This window comes from Oculina patagonica, chromosome 4 (assembly GCF_052425735.1).
Source record: "Oculina patagonica isolate OP01 chromosome 4, crgOcupat, whole genome shotgun sequence".
In the NCBI taxonomy this organism is placed as follows: domain Eukaryota; kingdom Metazoa; phylum Cnidaria; class Anthozoa; order Scleractinia; family Oculinidae; genus Oculina; species Oculina patagonica.
Genome location: NC_135761.1, coordinates 39,132,278 through 39,155,183, shown reverse-complemented (window position 1 = coordinate 39,155,183; position 22,906 = coordinate 39,132,278). Strand labels below are relative to the sequence as shown.

The window sequence follows — 22,906 nt, the reverse complement described above, 5'->3', positions numbered from 1 at the left end:
GCTGTGCTCAATCCGCACTGTCAAGACCTCGGGCCAATATTCCCCCAGTACAGCCCTCGCGTGTGGTTAATAAGATATATAGATTAAGCAGGGTAATTGTTTTTCAAATCAGTGTCAATGAAACATATGAAATCCTCGCCATGTCTAACAAAAGGTAATTTATTTTTTCTATTATTTAGATCTTCTAGGCTCCTGAAGGCATATTGGATATGGAATACGATTCAGCAGAACAACATGCAGGCCAGATGGACACTGACAATGAATCAGAATCAGATCCAGAGTTAGAGTTAGAGTCAGAATCAGAGTCGGATTATGAATCAAACGCTGCAAATGAACCCATAAGGGTCTAAGGTGAACCAACTTGATGTTGCCGTGACATTTCTTAACTGGTTCTCAAAATACCCAGGTGTCTCAAAGGCAGCCGTTAGTGAGCTGCTGCAGCCAATACAGAATCTTATGTCTTTGGCAATGGCAGGTGAAGTACGATTCCCGACAAGTTTTAAGCAAGCTAGGAAAATGGTTAAGCCTTACCTGATGGAAATCGTATGAGATATGCTCCAATGAGTGTATTTCGTATAGTGGTGCACATTACCCAAAATGTGGGGAGGAACGGGTAAAGTCGATATCTTATTCAGTGGTACCCCTCATTTCTCGACTTAAGAAGATTTTCATGTCTCTCGTGCTCGCCAAACTGGTAGAGTACCATACTGTCAAGGGGGAAGCAAGAGAGGAAGACGATATAGTATTCTACATCCACGACACCCATTTTTGGCGGAATATATTTTCCAACGGCGGCCCACTGGACAGCGATCCACGTAATGTGCTGCTTTCGTTTAGTGCTGACTCTGTACAATCTTTTAAAGTAACAAATCCAAAATACAGCATGTGTCCTATTTCACTTCAGATTCTGAACTTCCTGAAGCCACTGTGATCTGCTGACAACCGCATTCTACTATGGTCAATACTGCCAGGTCCAAATACACCCAGTCGTTTTAAAAGATGGTATAGAAGCATCTCGACTCTGACTCAGGCCAATCCTTCAACCTTAAAGCCAGATGTGTCCTTAATGTACTCGACTATGATGGTCAGCAAATGTTTTTAGACTCTCTTGGTGCAAATGCCTACCAAGGCTGGAACATATCTCAGCACCATATCCATAATGGTCTACAGTGACTCGCAAAGATTCCTGCCATCGGACCACCCTTTGCGTACATTTTCACCTACAAACGTCCAGCGATTCCCTTTCCGTGCAGAAGAATCACGGCCCCCATAGCAGGCACGAACTCAGGAGTTCCAGCACCAATATGGAATCGCATATGAAAATGCAAGAGCTAATGGTGTAAACAAAGCGACATTACATTGCCCATTGGAGGACGTTTCTGATGCCCCCCTGCCACAAGCAGGGTGGTCGCTCACGCAGGCGGAAATAAAACTTGCAGATCACAGACGTTCACACATGTTGGCCCCAATTGGGCTTGGCTTCAGACTGAACGTTTGCATGTTCGAAAGTCAAAGTTGTCATAAGTCCTACGATTGGTTTCAGGTAACAACATACGTTCCTTTCAATGTATTCGACACAAAACCATAAGGTCTAATAATAGCGAGGAGTGGAAAGTATCCCCTTCGACCTAAACAATGCCTCCTTGTCAAATATTGAAATTAAAATACTGGTTAATGTCTTTTTTCCTCCAGGACTGATGTGCGCTCATGTGAATTTGTTTATTCAATTTGCATTATTTCTTTCCACCAGGCATTCACCAGCAGCATTCTTAAGTTCTGCCTAATAGAAATGCTAAAAGATGAACAGCATGGTGCCGTTTTCCGCTTTGTGGACACGGTGGCGGCCTTGCAAATGCCCGTCCAATGTTCAGCAAGAAGAGGGCAGCTCAGAAACATCCAGCAAGAGCTATCTCATCTGGAAATCGCGTTCCCAGTGTCCCTGCAAGTTGTGTTGCTGCACCTGATCCAGCATCTGCCAGCAAGTTTAGAAAGTGTTGGTGACATACACAGTATTGCGATGTTCGCAATTGAAAGATATCAGCACTTCTTTGTGTCACATATACATAACAAACGTTAGAAACATACAAGGTATGCCAATTTTCTTAGAATCCATCAGATACTCTGGTTTAATTGAGGTCATCTTTTTGTGGTTAGAGAAGAGTGGTGAAAATTATGAAATAACCGCTCAAACCTGAAATTTATTAAGGCATTTACATTTACGGCCACATGAATTCACATGAAATGGGGAAAGAGTTGCCTTCGATTATAACAGAAGGAAAAAATATTTTCAAAATGAAAAGAACTAACGAGACAATATATTGATGTCTCTAGCAATAGTTGGAAAATAATCCGCGCCCCACTTTAATGTCACGGCAATGAACGTTAGCAAAAATTAAAGCACAGTTCTTTATTTTTATATTTAAAAAAAACCTTGAAAATAAAAAATATATAAATCTATGTTCATCAAGTTCAATTAATCCCATTTTTTTAATTAGATATTGTTCTACCTTTGTTTCCTCCCAATTGCATAGAAGTATTGAACTTTGACTTTTAGCCAAAATACACATGGACTGAATTCTCGAATCATTATCTGGCATGAATTAGTTACGTAGCAGAGGATAACACCTTGTAATTATGTAGGGATGTGAAAAAACATTGTCAAAGTACCTGTGCCGCAACTGAAGGTCAGCGATGCTTCATGCGTTACATGGAAATGGAGAGGAGCACATGCACCTTCGGTCACAGGAGACTGATATCTCTGGATTCACCCAAGTATTTTCACCTTAATCAGTGCTATAGGCAACATATGCCAGAATACAGAGAATGTGCGATCAGTACGACAAGTACAGAGAAGCCTAGCAGAGTTTCTGCAAGGCGTATTCAAGAGGATAGCAAGAAACCCTGGAAAGGCTTCTAAGTTTTGTTTTGGCTGTAATCAGTGTGCAAAAAAATTATCCTAAAATATTTCAATTTGTGCGCATAAATAATTTTAAAATTTTAAAATACTTAATTAATTTTATCTATTAGTAAATTATCAATTGCTAATATTTTTCAGGTAAATCAGGAGTGTTATTCAACTGTAAACCTTAAGGCAAAGTACACTATCACTTACCGACATTTAATAAGGATGTGGACACAAGGTGCTTCCCTTTGAGTTACAACCTGTCTCAAATGGAACCTGGACTGGAGCCCGATCCCTCTGTTTCCTGTGACTCACCAGTGTGCCGCATCACAAGTTTACAGGATATCCAAATTCTTGCTTGCTTTCATACATTCCATATGGCATGCTTACCAGCTAATGGCTGTTGTCCACTGTGTGACGGTCCCCTAAGGAAGATTGCAAAGAATCTTAGTGAAAGCTTCAATAAAGGATTGCTAAAAAAAATTGTGTGAGTGGTGAAGAAGATAAAGAAGAGGATGTTGTACCTGATGATGACAACACTGCAGACCAGGAAATACCATCAACAGATGGGGCAGAAGAATACTACACCTCGCCAGAATGGGAGGTCTACCTAGGCCTTCCCACATCACTACACAGCCAACTCATCATTCTGCCCCGAACACCCAATCCAGGCAATCAGATACTGAAGAAGCACACCACGACGCTCAAACATCCAATTTGCCGACTCTCAACCTGTTTGTTCCAGCTACAGTGCAACAGAAGTTTACAACTTCCCTAGACCACTATAATGGCAGCAATGGATGTACCTTCATCGCACTTTTTTATAGCAAAACTGTTTTTTTTCCTTTCCAACCTAATTCTATTAACCCAATGCAACCTCTTAACCAAACTTTAGTTCACCACACGGTTTCTGGCATGCTGATGGGAAATAATGTTTATGACAGAATCAACAGTGGAATACCTCAGATGTATGGAGTGACGGGAGCTATTTCTCATCTAAATTATATGGGAAATGTTTCTGCAGGTATTGAGCTCCCTGTCAGTATTTCAAAGAAGCAAGTGCCATCGGCATCTCTGCCTTACCACTTGGAACTAGCTTCCCAACAAGCAAAGACAGCTTGCTTTTTAATACTGTGTGACAAGACTGTTGTTTTCATTTCACTGGCTCCCAGCTATGTCTTGTTGGTGGACAGCCATGAATGACCATGGTCTGTCTGGGGCATTTGTGGCCCTATGTAATTTATGTCACATTTATGAACTTTTAGACTGGTTTAAGGAGGCTTGATGTAGTTTTTTAACCGAACGGTAGTTGTTTTGCTCTTACAGATTTTTCTAAAATTTCGTCAACAGTTAGTCAATCTACTAAACTTTAACATATCAAAAAATAAACACCAAGAGTCAATCTAGATTTCGAGAAAATCAAGCTTGTTTGAGAAAAAAAGAAAACGTCAATCGTTGGTATGGTAGCCTTTGTGACTAAGTGACGGGTAAAAAATTAAAATTTGGTCATATTTGAACATTATGGTGTATTTAGGCAAAAATCGAACAATGGCTTCCTAGATAATTTTAATTTTCAAAAGAGCCACCCTTCGGCTAAAAAAACTACATCGAGCCTCCTTAAATCAAACAATCACTTCCAGTCTACACTTGGCACTGTAACACAAGTAACATTTCCTTAACTGTGCCACAGTTGCAAAGAATCACCAATATCAGAGTTGTACATATTGGGAAGTATGTAAAAAAGCATTGTTTGAAGATGGATTCGGCTGAATGTTCAAGCAATGAGTGCAAAAATTAAGTACAGTTGACTCCCGATAACTCGAACCTTCAAGGGAAATTGAAAATGGTTCGAGTTATCGGGAGTTCGAGTTATCAGGAGTTAAAAACAAATGAAATAAGAAAAAATGGAGTTTACTGATTTTCTATTCATACAACAGTGTAGATCAGTGTACATTTTAAATAAACAAATTTAATTAGGGTATAGAGAAACCGAAAGAAAAAAATAGGTCACCAAGGGTGACATGAGTCTAATGCTTTATGGCATAGTGATACAGATTGCGCGGGTTTCGTAAGCCGGTTAAAATTGGTTAGAGGTATGTGTTCGGGAGTTTAAAAACTCCCGAACACATATAGCAAGCTAGGGGCATCGTGGATGATTATGGATGAAAACGAACGGTAATAAATGTTATATGCTTCACAAAATTGAAAGTATATATGGACAGGAGTTGATGTTACTTCTTCAGTATTGTCCGTATAAGCAGAAACGATTAAACATTTGGACAAGATTGCGAGACGATTTACAAAAATCATGTTCATTACAACAAGGGTTGAAGAACTTCACATCGTTTTCTTTCAGATTTTTCACCATTTTGATGATGACTCTTGAAACAGATTTTGCAATAAAAGCACTTGAAATAGTGACTGTTACTCCATTGTACTGTAAACACTTAGTGACAGATTTTCCTAAAAACGGGTTTAAATGCTTTCGTCAATATAATGATGACCTTTTGAACGCTGGAAGGCAATTATTATTGAGCTAGGATACACAGGAGCGAAGACTGTTTATCGTGATGTACAAATTTTGCGAATCATCACTTCCATATTATTGTAACCATTTTATGATTTTTCTAGCTGTAAGAAGAACTTGAGATCTCTGAGAGTCATAAAAGCATGAAATTCGATTTCAGTGTATGGCAATGACATGCAAAGACCCGGGACAGTGTAATACTGCAAAGCGGCAAAGCGGCCAAACAAACTCATTTTGATTTAGTCACGTAGCTTGATTTACATTTATCCATGTACATCTTTTATTTTTGAAGGTTTTCGTTTGCACTGTGAAAGAAAAAAATTCGAATGACTTAAATACAAAATACGAGGTAAAGTTTTCTGTTTTCTCAAAATAAACATTTGGTCACATTGTGTAAATAAACGCGAATCGCCGTCGAAATATTTTTTCTCAAAGACGTTTTGCTTTTTAAGCAAGACGAAAACACAAGTGCTTAAGTGACCTTTAAACGAAGTTTTATTTTCATAAAAAGCTTACAAATGCCTTAACTGGAAAATTATTTCGTCTTGTGCAAGTGTTGAATAATCGTGACTTGAAAAAGAACTTTTAATTATGCGTGGGAACACGTGTCGCTGATTGGCTGTTTTTAATTGAAACTAATCGTGCGTGTCCGTACGGAGTCCGATCTTGCAGCTGGTCATTGTTTTCTACATTACAGCGAACGATTATCGATCCCGAACCATTCCCTTGGGATTGCTAACAGCTTTTTTCATACTACAAAGAGTCTAATGCGCATGCGCAAAGCGCACGCAAGCATTAGACTCAAAAAGGAACAATATATTTCTAAATCACTGTCAGGTATAAATCAGAATGCAACGTAAAGCAAAGCAAATTAGCTGCAAACTTTGCAGGTTTCAGAGAGAACAACGCTAAAGCTATAGGCTTCTGATACAGAGTTTATGCGATTTACTTTTCGATAAATAGTCAGTTAATTCGCCCTGGCGATAATCCTTTAAAGTTTTCCAAGGTCTGATTTGAAAGAAGGACAATAATCCGTATCAACCTCCACCAACGAACTGGACGTGTGAATTAACACGGCAATGACGTGGCATAGTTCGTGTTTTGGGAGGCGTTCTAACTCCTGAACGTTTTTATTTAAAAATAAATTCAACGTTTTGGACTAAAGCAAACTTTGTTTTGACTTTTCACGTATTGACAGACATGGTTCGAGTTATCGAGGGTAAAATTATATAGAAAATGACCTGAAGGGAAACGCAAGTTGGTTCGAGTTAGCGGGAGATTCGAGTTATCGAGGGTTCGAGTTACCGAGGGTAAAATTACAGTGAATGTATAACGGAAATCCAGGGGAAATAGGTTTTGGTTCGAGTTAGCGCGAGGCTCGAGTTAACGAGGGTTCGAGTTTTCGGGAGTCGACTGTACAAATATCTGCTCATAGCACGGCAACATTTTGTATACCACTAAAAAGAACCTACTGAAATTCATTTGTCTTTATAGCCTGCGAGCAGGCTCTCTATTTGGGGGCAACCATAATTGTACTCTTCAATCACCTAAGGCACGATCCCACGTGTGCCGAAGGCGCAATCGGCGAGCAAAGCGAGCCCGCCATAAAAATTGAGAGCCTGCAGGCAAGCCATTGAATTTCAAATCCGGCCCCTCAAAATATGACAACTTGATGACAACTCACTTCCAGTGACAATACATCGATGCATATGGCTCTTCATAGATCGATCGAACGCTCGCGAATTGATTTTGAACAAAGTTGTAAACAAAGTGAGTGAATGTTGCCGTACCTGCAAGTGTAGTTTTTTGGTAAAATGTGGAACTGGTAAATGGGGTCGCATATCAATGGATAATTTATTTGAAGCGTCAAATCGCGATGGGAGCCGCGGACAAGTATTGACAATGATGTACAAAACAAATTGGGAAACAATTTGTAAAATTGTCTGTGTGTGCGATTCGTGTACCCAAAAAATCAGAAACTTGAAACATTTGTTGAAAACTTAACTAGTGAGTATCACTGCGAACGGCATTTGTAAAACTGCTTTATTCTCCTACGTGTTTTGTCCGACTATCGTAGACTTCTCGGCCGATGCAAATATTATCTGCGAACTGACGCTTGTAACGTCGGTTAAATCTTGCAAAGCAACACAATTCAACCTATAGATTGTCCCTCCTTCATTATGGTCTTGAATTATGCTGGAAAGTGGGCATATTTTATTCCAATGTTTAAAGAGATTTAAATCACATGAATCACGTTCTTATCTTCCCTTTGTGTTGCAGCACGGAGACTGATGCATCTCAGTCGCATGCCGGTAAAAAAAATAAGTTCGTATTCAGCAGAATATAAATTAGAAGCTATCAAGTTTGCCGAAGAAAGCAAAAGCATCTCTAAGACGGCAAAAAATTTCAATGTAGCTCGTAAGAGAATACGTGAATGGCAAAGAGCCAAGGATCAACTGCAGGCTGCAGATAACAAGAGAAAACGTCTTGAAGAAGGAGGAAGAAAACCATTTGATGTTGGCCTGGAAGACGAGCTGTTAGAGTGGGTGCATGAATGCACGGCCTTCGAGTTTTAAGAAAAAGAAGTTTCTCCATCTTTGATTGCAAGTAATCGCTGGGTCCAAAAGTTCATGGCCATAAATGTTAGGCGCAGAACCGCTGAATGGCAGAAAGACCCAGGCAGACTTATTGACAAGCTTATTGCTTTTTCCTACAAGTAAGACGGCAGCAAAACAGGTTTCGCTACAGTCATAGTGACATTATTGCCATGGACGAAACAGCTGTCTGGCAAATTTCTTTGAGTTCCACTAAGATTTCAGATATGATTGCAACCAATGTGTCGCTAGTCAGGTCATTAAGTTTTGTTACTTCGTATTTATTTCAACTTGTTTAATTTGTCTAATGGGACTGAATTGTGAGTGAGCCGAATTCGTAGGGACTGTGTTAAGTTCAGATAGAGAAAAGAAAATTAACCGTTGTGTGCTCACGTTCTCTTTTAAACCTTGAATTGAACGTTGTTGTTTTGCAGAAAACGGCAAAGAAATGAAGGAAAATGCATGATGCACGTGCAGATTTGCTAGTTAAACCTATTGTTTTATGACGTTCTCGTTACTTCTTTGACCACAGCGGCATTTTGTTTAATATTTCTTGTTCAATATGGAATCCTGGCATTTGCCAAATTTAAGCATCCAGATTGCACCTCAAAGTACTTAAATTTTGGGGGATCTCACGCCCATATTGCCAATATTCTGAATTATGCCACGCCAGGGCTTACAAACAAAAAAGGCTAGGAACGCCCCTGACTCCTATGGTAAAAATGTGTTCTCTGCTTTCGTCAATCCAGTTTATTGTTTAATTCTTATTTTAATAGGACGTCCTGACATTTTGTCGACAATATTAAAACAGATGTCAACACACCAGTTAAGTTTGACGATGGAGACAAGACAAAGAAGAGATGTTTTAAGATAGCCCGCGCAGGGCTTTCAGAAAATGTGTTAAATAAAATAATTATGGTAAGCCTGCGAATTCTTTTTTTAAACAACGAACATCTGTCTGGGACAAAGTATTGGTTAGTTAACGGCTGCTAGATTTAAAGCAAAAGGAGGTGAGAATTTGAATTTGTCTTACTATTTGATGCATCTAATAAACGTAAAAACGTATGGTTAAAAAGAAAAATTAAATTCGGACATTGATCGGTGCTATGTATTCTTGACATCGACTAACGGATACAAATTTCAAATAACCAATTCCCTTTCGGTTAAGGAAACAATGTTTGTTGGTTTTCAGATGACTCCAGAAACAACAAAAGCCTACGAGGAAATGACACCTCGCAGAAGGGAAGCGTTCCATTTGGTGTCATTATATGTATCAAAGTTTACTTAACAAAACATTACTTGTGTTACCCTACAAGAAAACAGACGGACCACCCCAACCTCGTTCCCAGGGTCACCCAACTAACTATGAAGCTGATTGACTCATTGACCCAGTAAGTGCGGATAACTTACCATAGTAGCTATCATGGGCTAACTGTGAATTAAATCCAAATCCCTTTTCATTTTTATCTGCCCTTAAATTGAAGCGTCCCCACAATGATGACTGGTTGCACCTGACTTTTTCAGGTGAGCCATGTCCGGCTTTATGTGGCCAATGTGCCAAAATCAAAGAAATCATTAAGTACGTCTTACCACATTTTGCATACCGTATTTAGATGATTCAATCAGAGCGTGTATTTGCACTTAGGATAGAATGTTGATAATAGAAGCCAACAAAGTGATTAAATCTGCTTTTATTCCTTTTTATACCATAAAGAAACAGAACACGATTCTTCAGAAAATGCTGAAAGTGAAGGTAATTATTCACACCATGACTTTTCAACTCACAGTTAGCACGATCAGTTTGGCATATAACTCGAAACTTAAAAAGGCGTTAACATGGAAGGTAAATATATACAACTTGTTAAACATTGAGTCAATGAGCTGATCAATTCTAATTTTTGTTTTCCCGTTAATAACGGAATGAAAGGTGACTCTTCAGACCGCGAAGACGGAGAAGGTAATTTAATACCCTGATTTTGAACACAGTAAAGTTGGGGCTTCAAGCTTGACATTAAAAAGATGGCTAAATATAGCTTCCACATGCTCTTTCTGCGCTCTTTTTCTTATTTGGTGCGAGTCCAAGCGCGCATGTTCTAGGCTTTCAGTCTAAAGCTGCGTTCACATTTAACCCGAAACATGTTAAGAATAAACGTGTTTCAACGAAACATGTTTCACCTAAACATGCTTGTTATTGCATTGTTCACATTAGGTGTCAGGTTCAAACACGTTTCATGCCTGGTGTGTAATTTATGCGGTTTCACGGTTCTTGCATAAATCTTTACACTTTATTCAACCGTAAAAATATAGCTTGAAATTACAATAAAGTTTCCATTAAATCTTTGTATTTCTGTCTACTTTCAAGCCCTTCGATGAAGCAGGGCTTTTAAGCGTTTAGCAAGAAGACAGTATTGTCAGAATTTTCGCTATCAGTCGGTAACAGAAGATTTTTATTTTGTAAAGTTTGTTTTTGCATTGCAATGCTGTAATGCTGTGCGCTTGTAGCCGAATCGTAAACTTTCGTGGCGATATTCTGCCAAATATTCTGCTTCCCATCCATCACCGATAATTCATATTGGATCGCTTTATTAGCCCATATTTTAAATAAACATTTGGTCGCATGGAAAGCCCAAATTTGAAGCTTTTGGGCGCTTGCCTCCTCACCGCCTGTCCGCCATTTTTAACTTGTTTAGTCTGATCATGATTGAAACTACCTCGTGAGGTAGTTGCATGATCAGACTACCGTATTTACTCGAATAAGCGCCGCGGCGCTTATTAAATTTTTCGCGCCTCAAATGCGGCGCTTATTCGAGGGCGGCGCTTATTTAAAATTTGGCCGCCAGAAAGAATCTAATCTTTGACAGTAATTGAAAATAGCGTCTTTTGGTTCTCAGTATTCGTCTCTTGCTGAAGGGAGAAGTGGCAAAGTTCACGGCCTTCAAAACATTTACGGAACTACGCGTTGTAAGAAAGTTGGATAGAAAAGCTAATGGGCGAGCGGTAAAACAATCACTTTGAACTGCAAAACATCGCTTTTGCTGGAAAGAAACTTCCAAGTTTGTTTAAAAGTTGCTTTGTTTTTAGTTTAACAGAATTCATCGAATATTCGGGGGCGGCGCTTATTCGGGAGCGGCGCTTATTAACTTTTTGGGCCAAACTGCGGCGCTTATTCGAGTAAATACGGTAATCATGTTTCAATCATGATTCGCGCAATGCACTGCCTAATGTGAACACTTTTCACAACGAAACATGTTTCATTCGTGATCAGACTAATCATGTTTCGGCCTAGTGTGAACGCAGCTTAAGATAACAAGTTACAGCCAGGACACTCGAACCGTGAACACCAGTCCTTTTTTCCCGCCAAAGACCTGTGTCAAAACGAGACTACAACATTTCTTGGTCAACAACATAAGTTCAGCGCTGTTCACTCGAAGGCCATGGCGGAGGGAAAGTCAGAAGTTTGGCTTGTTTAAAGTCGTTGTCACCAGGACTAAAGTTAGAGAGATCCAGTATCCTCAGTTCGAAAGTAGGGGATTTCGGTCAAGACGATCTCTCGCGTACCCGAAATCAGATTCTTTTCCTCATTTTGGCCCCCCCTCCCCCATTTATTTAAGTAATATTTCAAAAACTTGTGCATCGTGTTTCAACGGGGTTTCCAAAAATGAGAAAACTGATGAAATGGCCGAGTGCTTTTATTGTCGAGTTGAGTCGTTGGACACACCTTTGGTCGAGATGAGTGTGTTGTCCATGAATTATTGGCTCACTAAAAATTGGCTCACACGAAGCGATCCAAAGAACGTTAACTCCGAAAACCCTATAAGGAATAATTGCAGGCATTTGTTGCTTCATGGCAGAACAGAAACCAAGCGAGGATATACATCCGCTGAATACATCTGACAAGAGGTATGACAACTGAAAATTTCAAGCAAGAGACGCACATAGTATTCAAATTACACAGTTGTTGTAATGGGTTTTGTTTTTATTTTCTAGGTTTATGACTTTACGCTCCGCGCTTGACACTGAAATGAAGGACGCAACAAGGACAGGAGTCGCTCTTCAGAATAAGAAGGCGGAAAAGTTGCCGGTGACACAGGAAGAAGAAAACAAGTTCTGGGAAATGGGTCTTTTAGGTTGTCAGTCAGTTAAATCATTGCTTTATACAGTATACGTTTATAATGAAAAGTTGTTCGGGCTTCGCGGAGGTGAACATAGAAATATTACAGTAGCAACTTTTGAGCGTGGTAGTAAATTTAATCGTTTGAAGAGAACGTAGCGAAAACATTTCACGGTGGCCTTACCGATTTGAAATATGAGCCGCGGGTAGTGAAGCATGTTTGTCATCCTCTGAATAAGAAACACGAATCTTGTTTAGTCGAATTGTATCGAATGTATATTGGTTTAGTACAGTCGATTTCTAGTGAGATTACAGCGTTTAACTTAAAGCCAAATTCCAAACGTTTGGCCTACAATAAACAGGCAGTGGGAATCAATAAACTCAATGGAATACTGCCGCCAATGTGCAAGGAAGCAGGTTTTAAGCCTAAGAGTAGTCATTGCCTCCGCGTAACGTGTGCGTCAACATTATTTAACGCAGGTGTCGAAGAGAAGTTAATTAGGGACCGTACAGGTCATAGATCGAATGCGTTGTTTAAATATGAGAAGGTCAGTGAAATGAGGTCCACTGAGGTTTCCGATATATTGGCACCTAAGTGCAGCTCTGCAAGTCATGTTTCTTTGAGTAAAGAGGTGTCAGAAACTACTATAGAAGTAGGTAGTTCAGCAAGTACTTGTTTTATGTCATGTCCATATTTCAATAATTGAAGGCGCGAGCGCAAGAAATGCACTTTTAGTTTTGACCAAATTGAAAATTGTCACAAACAACTCCAAATTTCGCACGCAAGTTCGTTTACGTGTGCTCAACACTGCCCTGTCTTTCATTTCACTGGTCTTTTTTTCGTTTTTGAAAAATTACACATGCAAAAAGACAAGGTTTTTGCTCGCGCGGCTTCTTTTGTCTTTTCTTTTGCAAACGATAAACAAAGGAAACCTTTTGTTTCTCAAAACGATGAAGTCAGCTAAATTTTTAGGGTTACAGTCCTAACCCTAACGCAAAAGGTAACCCCAAAGCCTTAGGGTCGGGGGTCAGAGTTTCAGATAAGGGTTACAGACTTATCCCTAACGCAAAAAAAAGCTTAACACTAACCCCCAGGGATTAGGGTTAAGCCGTTTCAAGTTAAGTTTAGGATCAGAGTCAGCCTCAACCTTTAGATCGCGCTTTTAATGCAGTAAGCTTTCACGCCAGTTTGCTTGCAGCTAGCTTTTTCTGCAGTCTGCTTGCGGTTAGCTAGTTTTTGTTGTTTTGGGCAAGACTATTTTACTCTGTTACCGTTAGCTGTAATTTGCCGAGGTGAAAGTGAAATAAAGACTGATTGTTGATTGAATATGTTTGCTCGTGTTGTATCATTATACTAGTTTTGCTTTCAGTTGAGTGCCGCCGGCTTGCTCTCACTTCTATCTCCACTCCTTACAGTATCACACATCTACAAAGTCCCGCAAAAACAAGATAAACTTATGAGGTTTTCGTTCGCACGAATCGATAGATTGATTGATGAATATTTAATGAGACACAGAAAAAATTGTGCCAAGGGAAGGTGCCCTGCGGAACATATAAAGAATTTTTTAAAGTCCAAAACCAGGTCACTTCTCGGCAACTTTGTCGCGGCAGCACCCAAGCGGATCCTGCAAAACTCGCGTTGACGAAGTTCCCGGCAAGAAACCTCTTGTTTTAGGCTCTCTATTTGGCCAGGCTCAAAATTATCTCGGTTTGTGCAACGTTTTTTCTGAAGCGCTAAACAGAGCTGTTGTACAAAACAAAGGCAGAAACATCACTCAGTTCTTCGAGCGATGCTGTAAACTTACGGGTATTCAGACTTAATGATGTCCTTCAACCACCTGGCAGCCGCACTTACGCTAAAACTAACCAAAGGCTTCAAATGATTTTCAGGAACAAACGGCCATTTTTTTCTCTTTCCTCTCACGTGACACCTATCAGGTCACATTGCGTCACAATGTGTTATCCAGTCCTTTTCTTAAAGCGAATCCTCAAAATGGTGGCTAGAAACTAAAAGCATGGCTCTGACACGTTTTTCAACCTCCCCAGACAGTTAAATAACGCTAGAAGGAAAGATTTACACGCGATGTGTCGAGAAACTCATGCTGCTGGCTGACTGTGGAGAACGTAAGCTTTGCAAAACGCCTTTGTTCTTTGCATACGTAATGAATACAGATCAATGTTAAGCACAGGTAAACGAACTTGCGTGCGAAATTTGGAGTTGTTTGTGACTATTTTCAATTTGGCCAAAACTCAAAGTGCGTTTCTTGCGCTCACGCCTTCAATTGTACCATTAGTATTAATGTAAACGGATAAGCCAAAAATGAATAACTGGAAGGAAATCAATTTTTTTTTTCTCAGTTTCTGTAATTGCCTTTTGGGATTAATAAAGCTTGTCTATTCACGTCGGTGTTTGTGTAATTAATATTTAATTTAGGATAACCCTGCATCACAAGGGTTTGACGTTTTGTCAAACTATCCTGGAAAGGCCTCTGTCCAGTGTTTCATCGGGGTTTCAAACCACACGGACCTGACCAAATTGGCGTATCCTGATTGGCTTGTCAATTCATGAATTATTAATCAGTCTGAGAACTAATGGTCAATATCTGGCCAATCGAAGACCAAAGTCCTTTTTGTGTCAGTCATCAAAAAGGGATCACGTGCTACGTACGTCAAAGGTAGTATAAAAACCTTGCCCAGATACCGAAGCACTTGTCTTTGAAGTGGGGAAGTAAAAAGCTAAAGAGCTTTGTATCATGGCGTTCACCAGTGAAGTCGGTAAGCCTTCTTTATAACATTTTGCGAAAGATTTCAATGCATTTTTATCAATTTGTCACACCAAATAAACTTACAGGGCAACCTTTAGTGCTATGTGCTACGGAAAGGTTTGACTTCTTTCACACAAGATTAAGCTTAATTGTAAATGCTGCATTGTTCACATACATGAAAGGAAAACTTAAAAAGACCACCACTTTTTATGTTTCAGGGATTAAACAAGAAATCATGAGTGGTAAGTTTTCTCATTCTAGTATTTTCTTTCTTCTGTTTAAGTGTTACCTTGTTTTGCATGCGGTGCTCTGCGTAATAGCTTAACAAGTTGAACGAAAAGTCGCCCCTCAAAAATTTTAACTTGTTTACTGTACATTTCCTTTAGATTCAGATGTGCGCATGGAGACTCCAGTTTGGCAAACAGAATCTTTTTTGTTTCATTTGGATACATTTGTTTGCATAGATGTTTCCTGAATCAAAACAAGATAACTTGTTTACCGCCAAGTTGGCGGCAAATGTTGCTTTCAATTGTATTTTTTATTCTTTTCCCTGCAGATTTAGAGGTCCATTGATTTGAAGGTATCAAGAAGAGTCTGGCTTAAGTTAGTCTGCAAAGGATCCAACGTTGCTGGAAAACTCTTTCCATTTTCAATGAATTACATTTGCTGACTGTGTAGGTTCCATTGATTTGAAGGTATCAAGAAGGGTCTGGCTTAACTTAGTCTGCAAAGGATCCAACTTTGCTGGAAAACTCTTTCAGTTTTCAACTAAATTTCTTTAGTTGACCCAACTTTTGAAGAAAGTTGAAATTTTGCGGAAGTCCGCTGATGTTTCCACTGTTGATTCGGCAGTGGTGATGGTCCAGACGCTCTTATTTAAACCTTCCAAGCTGTTTGACCCGTACTCGGCTATAGCGGCTTTGGAGAGCTTCGTGGAAATAGCCAGGGAGAAAGGGAATGCGAGAGCCAGCCGATATGGCTGTGCCAGTTCCGTCATTTTCTTTCCAATGGTAATTTGCAAGCTATCTTGACCAAGCTGATAGCGTCCAAAGAGGAAGCGGAAGTGGTAAGGGCGATTCAGAAATCACTTAATGAAGAGAATCACTTATGCCATTTCAGATGTTATCGCTGGTCGGTGGCGACCCCCTCCTACTTTCCGTAGGAGGGGTTTGGTGGAGGTGGACAGCCTCGTCTCCCGCCAAGATGTTGGACCTGTGGCCAGCTGGCCACATGGGGCGTGGATGTACCAACAAGCGTTTTTGAGTTGCATGTGTGAAGTACAATGATAGCTGTTTGGCGTTTAAATGATTGAATCATCAATTAAACTTGTCGTTAACCTCTAATTTCTGTTTGTTTTTGCCTCAAGGGATTTTTTTTTCTGCCCGGATATGTTTTCCTTGTCCCCACTGGCTTTAGTTCTGGGAAATGCCACCGCAAGCGCATTGTCTTACATGAACTGCCCTTGACCTCGCTAAGCGGGTTATGGTTGTCATTTTCTCTGGGCTTGTCTCCCACATTTGCTTGCCGCTCAGTTTTCTTTGTTGGATATCTTCCTAAGTTGGACAGTTGTGAAATATTGCGTGCTTTTTTTAATAACTTTGTGGGTAACGTTTTAAAGAGACGCAAGCCTAGGGAAAATGACCGGGTAAAGAGACAGTATAGCTGAAGTAAACAGGGTCATAACATGGCGTTCCGGGCATTCTTAAACCTTTGCATTCTCAAACCTTTTTATTAGTTGTAAAACTATTACGTGTAACCCTCTATAAATAAAGTTTGATTGATTGATTGATTGATTTGCACTCAGGGATCCTTCAAGTTTCAGGTGGGTGTATTTTATAATCATACTATCCTTCAAGTCCCAAGGCGGACGTATTATACAGTCTTAAGACTGTCCGACTCTGAATATGAATAATCGTTGGACAGGCTCCCTAAATCTAAAATCCTGAAACTTTGCCTGTTGAACACCTTTGGGGAACTATGTCCGAAAATATTATTCTTTTCTTCTTGGCATTTATACTTTTCAAGAAATTAAGAAAAACCGAAAATTGTGATTTTAGTTCATTAAATATGCAAAAAAATATGAATAAAATTGGAAAAGTTCTCGGTAATGCTATCAAACCAACTTTCAATGCCATGAATCAAAATAAACTTTGAATCATTCATACGCTCACATAAATAATTCATAAGCTTACACAATCATTTATTTGATCGATTTCTTGAATCATGAGTTTGGGACGCCTATGGTGACAACAATGGACTTGTCCCAGCAATCATCACCAGATCAGCATGTTCAGCTGAGAAGACGTGGCTGAATGTTGTATGTGCATGACAAATAAAATAATAAAGGCACTTACGTCGAGCACCAAAGTGAAAAAAATAAAACTGCACTAACGTTGAGGGACCAACAAACTGCAGAGCCAGGCAGATTGATTTTATATTACAGAACCTTGCCCTAAAATCCGACACATTATTCTATTATGACCTCTACCACAGTGAATGGCTTTACCTGAGATTTGAATGACCAATAAACACTAAATGCTCAACATATTTGTGCAATACAGTCCTTGCCAAATTTAAGTTTTTTCTCAAGTCATTTCACACTTCTGCTATTCTCAGAAAAAGTCTAAATCTTAATGTTTGACATCTTTAAAATTTCATCGAATTTAATACCCATTATTTTGTTTGTGTACAGATGAAGCTGATGATCAAGACCTGAGTGCTGATGTTGATGAAGTGGTAAAGACTTCGAAGAAGACAGCAAAAAAGAAAGTGCTGAAGAAGAAAGAAAATAAAAAAGAAAGTAAAGCAGACAAAAACCCCAAAAAGAACAGAAGCTCAACAATTTAAAGCGGGCAAATGAATTCATAGGCTCGATTTCCAGCCGCTTTTCAGGAAAATGAGCCTGCGCTAGTCCCCCTGAAAGCACGGCTGGATGCGTGAGGTCTCCTTTGTTTGCCTTAGCCAATCAGAATTTCGCCTGCAGATTTTTGTCAGGCCTAACAGGCCGCATAAATAATCTTGTCAGACAAAGATGTTCAAAATGACGAATGTTGCGTATGGCACGTGAACGGATTTTAGAGACGTTTATTATAGCAAAATGCGATAGAAAAGCAGGTTAGTGGCCAGGATGTCTTCGTAGTTCAGCCAACAGGGTCAGGAAAGTCGCTGATCTACAAATCTACATTCGAATCTTGTACGTGGTGCCAACGTAACGCAATGACAATAACATAGAGCTCAAAAGACAAAGTGCTCGATCAAAGCAAGAACTATATCCTTTACATCACAGAATGTCTCTCTGAAACTAACTTTTAACTTTCTAGAAGTAAAGATAAAACAGTCTCTGGCGAGACCGGACAGAGATAAATCCGTGATAAGGCAAAATACATGTACATCTTGCAACAGTATTGATTAAACAATGCTAAGGGCCGGGAATCAATTTTAAAATGCAAGTATTAAATCAACAATTTTTTGAAATATGTCAGATCTTTTCCTTCCAGAGCGAACCCTTTAAAAGCTTATAGCATATCTTGCAAATAGAAATGAGCCAAAACAAACCGCGCTAGCGAAACAGAACCAAAAGTGTTACACTCTTCAAACGGAAATGCGTGCAGTGCAGACCTATGACCTTTAGAAATTTGCTTGGCCAGTCTTTCGGCTCTATTGAAATCAACACATACATGATACCTCCAAATAATACAGCATATAGTACCCTTCAGAAACAACTGGGAAGCAAAAAAGGTCGAAAGACCGTATTTAATATAAACGGCAGATATACGAATTCACCTCCGATGACATGAGAACACATAAATTAGTATTTTTTTAATTACGTCACAGACATGGTAGGCCGCTCACGCGTCCAGCCGTCTCTCTCGGGGAGGAACAAAGACCGGACTTGAGAAGGCGGCGGAAATCGAGCCTAATGAATTCACAGCCAGTATGATTATCAGAGAGGTAAAGATTTATCCTTCAGGTATTAATTTAATATCTAGCATAAATTTGTTACCTTTGTGTCTTATGTCCAGTCTGGTTGATTGGACAAAACAAAACTCTTTTCAGAGATGACCATAAAGAAATAAGGCCAGCAAGAGCTGTCTATGTTCTTCTTAACAGAGAAGTAAATAACAAGGGCTTTAAAATGTTTATTAAATGTGCAATAAAGAGCCTGGATCCACCGCCATGCACTGGAAAATCAAGGGGAAATGACAGGCATTCACTAACTTGTAATATTTTTATAACTGTTCAAACAGCAGCAATACATCTGCGACCTTTATAAAAAGAGAAGTAATATGTGCTACAGTAGAGGGAAACTGAATTGGTTAAAAGGGCTTCAGAAGTGACTATGCCTCAAGAAAAAATAAACAAATCAAATTGAAAATCAACTGTAACAGTTGATAACAAATTAGCTAAAAGTTAGATACTTTTTTTAATCGTCACACTCATCGATTCTATTTCTACAGGCTGAATTTGGTGGAACAAAAACATTTTTGTCATCAAATGGGTTTGAGCACCGAACTTAATATGCATCTTCAGTGGAAGATCAAGGGGGCTGGATTTGCCAATTTGTCGCATTCTTAAGTTGCAAGAAGTCATTATGTGCTCATTGCATAAGCCAAATGTTTACTGTTAACAGGTAACACACAAGTACAAGCCTGTACAAGCGTTAACAATTTTAGAGCTCCCTTGATAACTATAAAAATGTGAGAATTTTTTGGGGAAATTTTAATATTAACTATGTGACAGTTTTTTTCAATATTTTGGGGGATATTTTATTAGCTTTGGGATATTCAAGGTGAAACTTTTGGTAATCTATATTAGAATTTTCAGGAATTTCCAATACCTTCTGTGGGACAACTATGGATATCAAGAAGATCAGCAATACACTTAGCTATCAATAAATAAAATCTTTGACTACACACCACGTAAGATAACCAGAACACACATTTTCAACTTGTTTCCAGGTTCAAATAACCAAAGGAGAGCAGGAGCCTCACAAAGAAAGTAGATCTACAGTTTCTTCGTTTATCAAAAAAACAACTAGTTTCTGGCCTAGAATAAAGACCTAGAATGTAGACCGAATTCATTTGAGAGCAACAAGAATTATTAATAGTCTACCGCATTACATCCATAGTGATTACATCAGGAACGCTCCATATTGGAACCCAATTGTTTCATTTTACATTAAGAGACTTCTAGTTATTACGCACAATATTTACCATGGAAATAGCATTGATCCTCTAAAGGACTTACTAGTGAAACCCGAGTCTACTTATAACTTTAGAAAATCCTTAAATGTTGAGGTTGATAGACCAAGAACAGAAGTGGGAAGATCTTCTTTTAAACATCGTGCTGCTCTATCTTGGAATCTCCTTCCCGATGACATCAAGTCTTGCTCTAACCTTGATTCTTTCAAGAAAAAACTTAAGGCAAATAAGAGTCTCTTAAAATCTATCAGTTTCACTAAAGCGTCCTGCTGCGTTTCTAACAAATCTCTGGACTTCATATATTTTTAATTTATTCATTTATTTATCTTTTTACTGTATATTGTTATTAATTCATCTATTTTACCTATCATTATTTATTCAGATATTGTAAATAAATTTTGGATCATGTATTATATAGGATCTTATTGTAATTTATTATTTTAGATAGTGCAGGTCCACATCAGGACTTATCGTCTTGCCAATTATTTTGTAACCTGCTTTATCAAATAAACCATGTATGTATGTATGTATGTATGTATGTACTGCAAACAGTCATATTTCTTTGGCATGCACACAACAAAGCTGCAACCTGCAGTGTACATGGAAACAATAATTAAGAAACCACAATTACGACACAATAAAGCACAAGAAGAACACAGCTTTCAAGTGAAGGCCTTTAAGTTTGACAGCTTATATTCAAGAAAAAATCATCTAAAAATCCAATTTAAAAACCAGCAGAGGAATTCGGCACTATTTTGCGAGGATTCAACGCTAAAATGACAACTACCAATAGATCAAACTGCTCACTAGAATTTAAATGCTAATACAAAAACAGAAGCTTCAAGCCTGAATACCTTGCTATTTAGAGTTTAAAACAATTCCTGGATTTGACTTTCATGAGTTATCAAGAAATATGCCAATAATAGAGGTTGTTATGCATCTCAGCCTTAGCTTCAGTGAATAACACTTTGTTGATCTTCCGAATTTTTTTATATCATACTTAGCCTCATCCTATAATTGCCAATTATCAGTAAAAACATCTGGAAACTCCATGTTCTTTTTTTGTGTGAAAATATTGACAAGCAATGACAACATGGCTTCATCATCTCCACTGGACGACACGACACCTTTTAGACGTACAGTGCTACCTGCAGATGATGGGAAACCTCATCACGTTGCATTGACAGAGTGGCTTCATCACCTACACTGGACTACGAGACATCTCTTAGATGTTCAGTCCTACTTACAAATGATGGGGAGCCTCATTACACTCCAACAACACCAGCAGGTGAACACGACACTTCTTGATAACTACTTTTCACAAAAACAAAACTGCTTATTTTTTACAAGTGGAAACTTATAAAGAATTCAAAGTATTGTCCAAATGAAGTACCAAACTCTTATTTGTCAAGAACAGTACCACTTTTGAAAAGACAAAGAATTTCTATAAAAAGTTCATAGTTTACTGCTGTAAGCCAAAATGCAACATCATTTATGGGTTAATGTTGTGACAACTTACCTAAATTTGGACTTCAATACCATAAATTACTTTCAGAAACTATTCAGACTTCTGAATGACACTGAAACAGATAAACTGAACCGAATTTAACCTTATTAAACCAACCCAGCTCAAAAAAACAACCTTAAACAGTTTAATATAAGCTAGCACATGCTGCAAATTGAATATAAATATTGCAACTTTGATTACCGGTAACTGACTTTTTTCTTCAAGGTTTTCAAAATAAATGCAAACAAACCATTGAGTGACTAAGCTTAATTTGCACAATAGAATTTTAAACTTGTTTCAAAGCTCATCAGTTTGCTACATACACCTAATTGCAATAACGTTGTCATAGAAAAAAGAAAATAGAAAAAGGTAAATAGGAATTAATTATCGTAGTTTCATAAATGGTAGCATTTGCAGAAAACTCACGAGTTTTTATCCGCACACTTTGAGTCCACTTTTTATGCTGTAACAAGATAAATTGATTTATTCGTATCTTGAGGCCATTTGTACGAATAATTTCATGCATGTGCTTAATTAATTCCTATTTGACTTTTTCCTTTTTACAATGACAACCTTATTGCAATTAGGTGTATGTACAATCTTATCCATTAGGTCACCAATCACAATGACTTACAAACAGTTGTTTCCTTGGCACGAAACTCAAGCAAGGTAAATCAAATCTATTTCTTCATTCCTTGTTACCTATTTTCATCTCTACTTTGAAATAGTTTTTTAAATAGCTCTTCTTTCTGTAACACAGGGTTTAACCCATCTTATTTTCTTGTTGGTTGCTGTTGCATTGAGTTATTACACCTGTAGTTTACGAATGTAAAACAAAAGCACAAAAGAACTGTGCAACTCAGCATCTGTTTATTTTAGTATTTGTTATACTGTTTTCTAAATAAACTTTAATAATCTACAGGCAGCCCCAGAATGAAGAGAGTACAGAGCAAGCACAAGGGGAACCAACTGAAACTGCATCTGATATTGATAGTAACAACTCTTCAGGGAACGAAATAGACTTAAATGAGTATTAAGTGACATTGTATAAAATGCTTTTTGTAAAATTAGTTTCCACATTTTTATTGATTTCAATTTTTGAGGTGTTTTTTATCACAACATTGTACCAGGGCTGTTTTGGAATATAAGATGTCTTTCGCGTTTTCCTTTATGTATGTTTTTTGAAAAAGGTCACTGAAAGATGTATTGTGCCCAAAGGGAAAAAGGCATGCAAATGATTTCAATAAACAGCCAATTGCAATTGAAGCATTGTTGTTTAGCTCTTTTATGATTCCATCT

The 22,906-nt window shown here is 38.5% G+C and overlaps 1 protein-coding gene and 2 long non-coding RNA genes across 3 annotated transcripts in view; all 3 read left to right on the top strand.

The window, feature by feature from the left end:
- LOC144650224 (uncharacterized) overlaps positions 1-22,906 on the top strand; it is a 196,785-nt gene that overhangs the window by 171,330 nt on the left and 2,549 nt on the right. The window lies entirely within an intron of this gene.
- On the top strand, positions 8,818-9,779 carry LOC144651581 (uncharacterized). Its single transcript, XR_013570346.1, has 3 exons — positions 8,818-8,941; positions 9,216-9,281; positions 9,738-9,779. It is a non-coding gene; the product is annotated as an uncharacterized LOC144651581 (long non-coding RNA).
- LOC144648703 (uncharacterized) lies at positions 19,838-22,873 on the top strand. The gene is made up of 4 exons (XR_013569742.1): positions 19,838-19,893; positions 21,174-21,388; positions 22,220-22,276; positions 22,530-22,873. It is a non-coding gene; the product is annotated as an uncharacterized LOC144648703 (long non-coding RNA).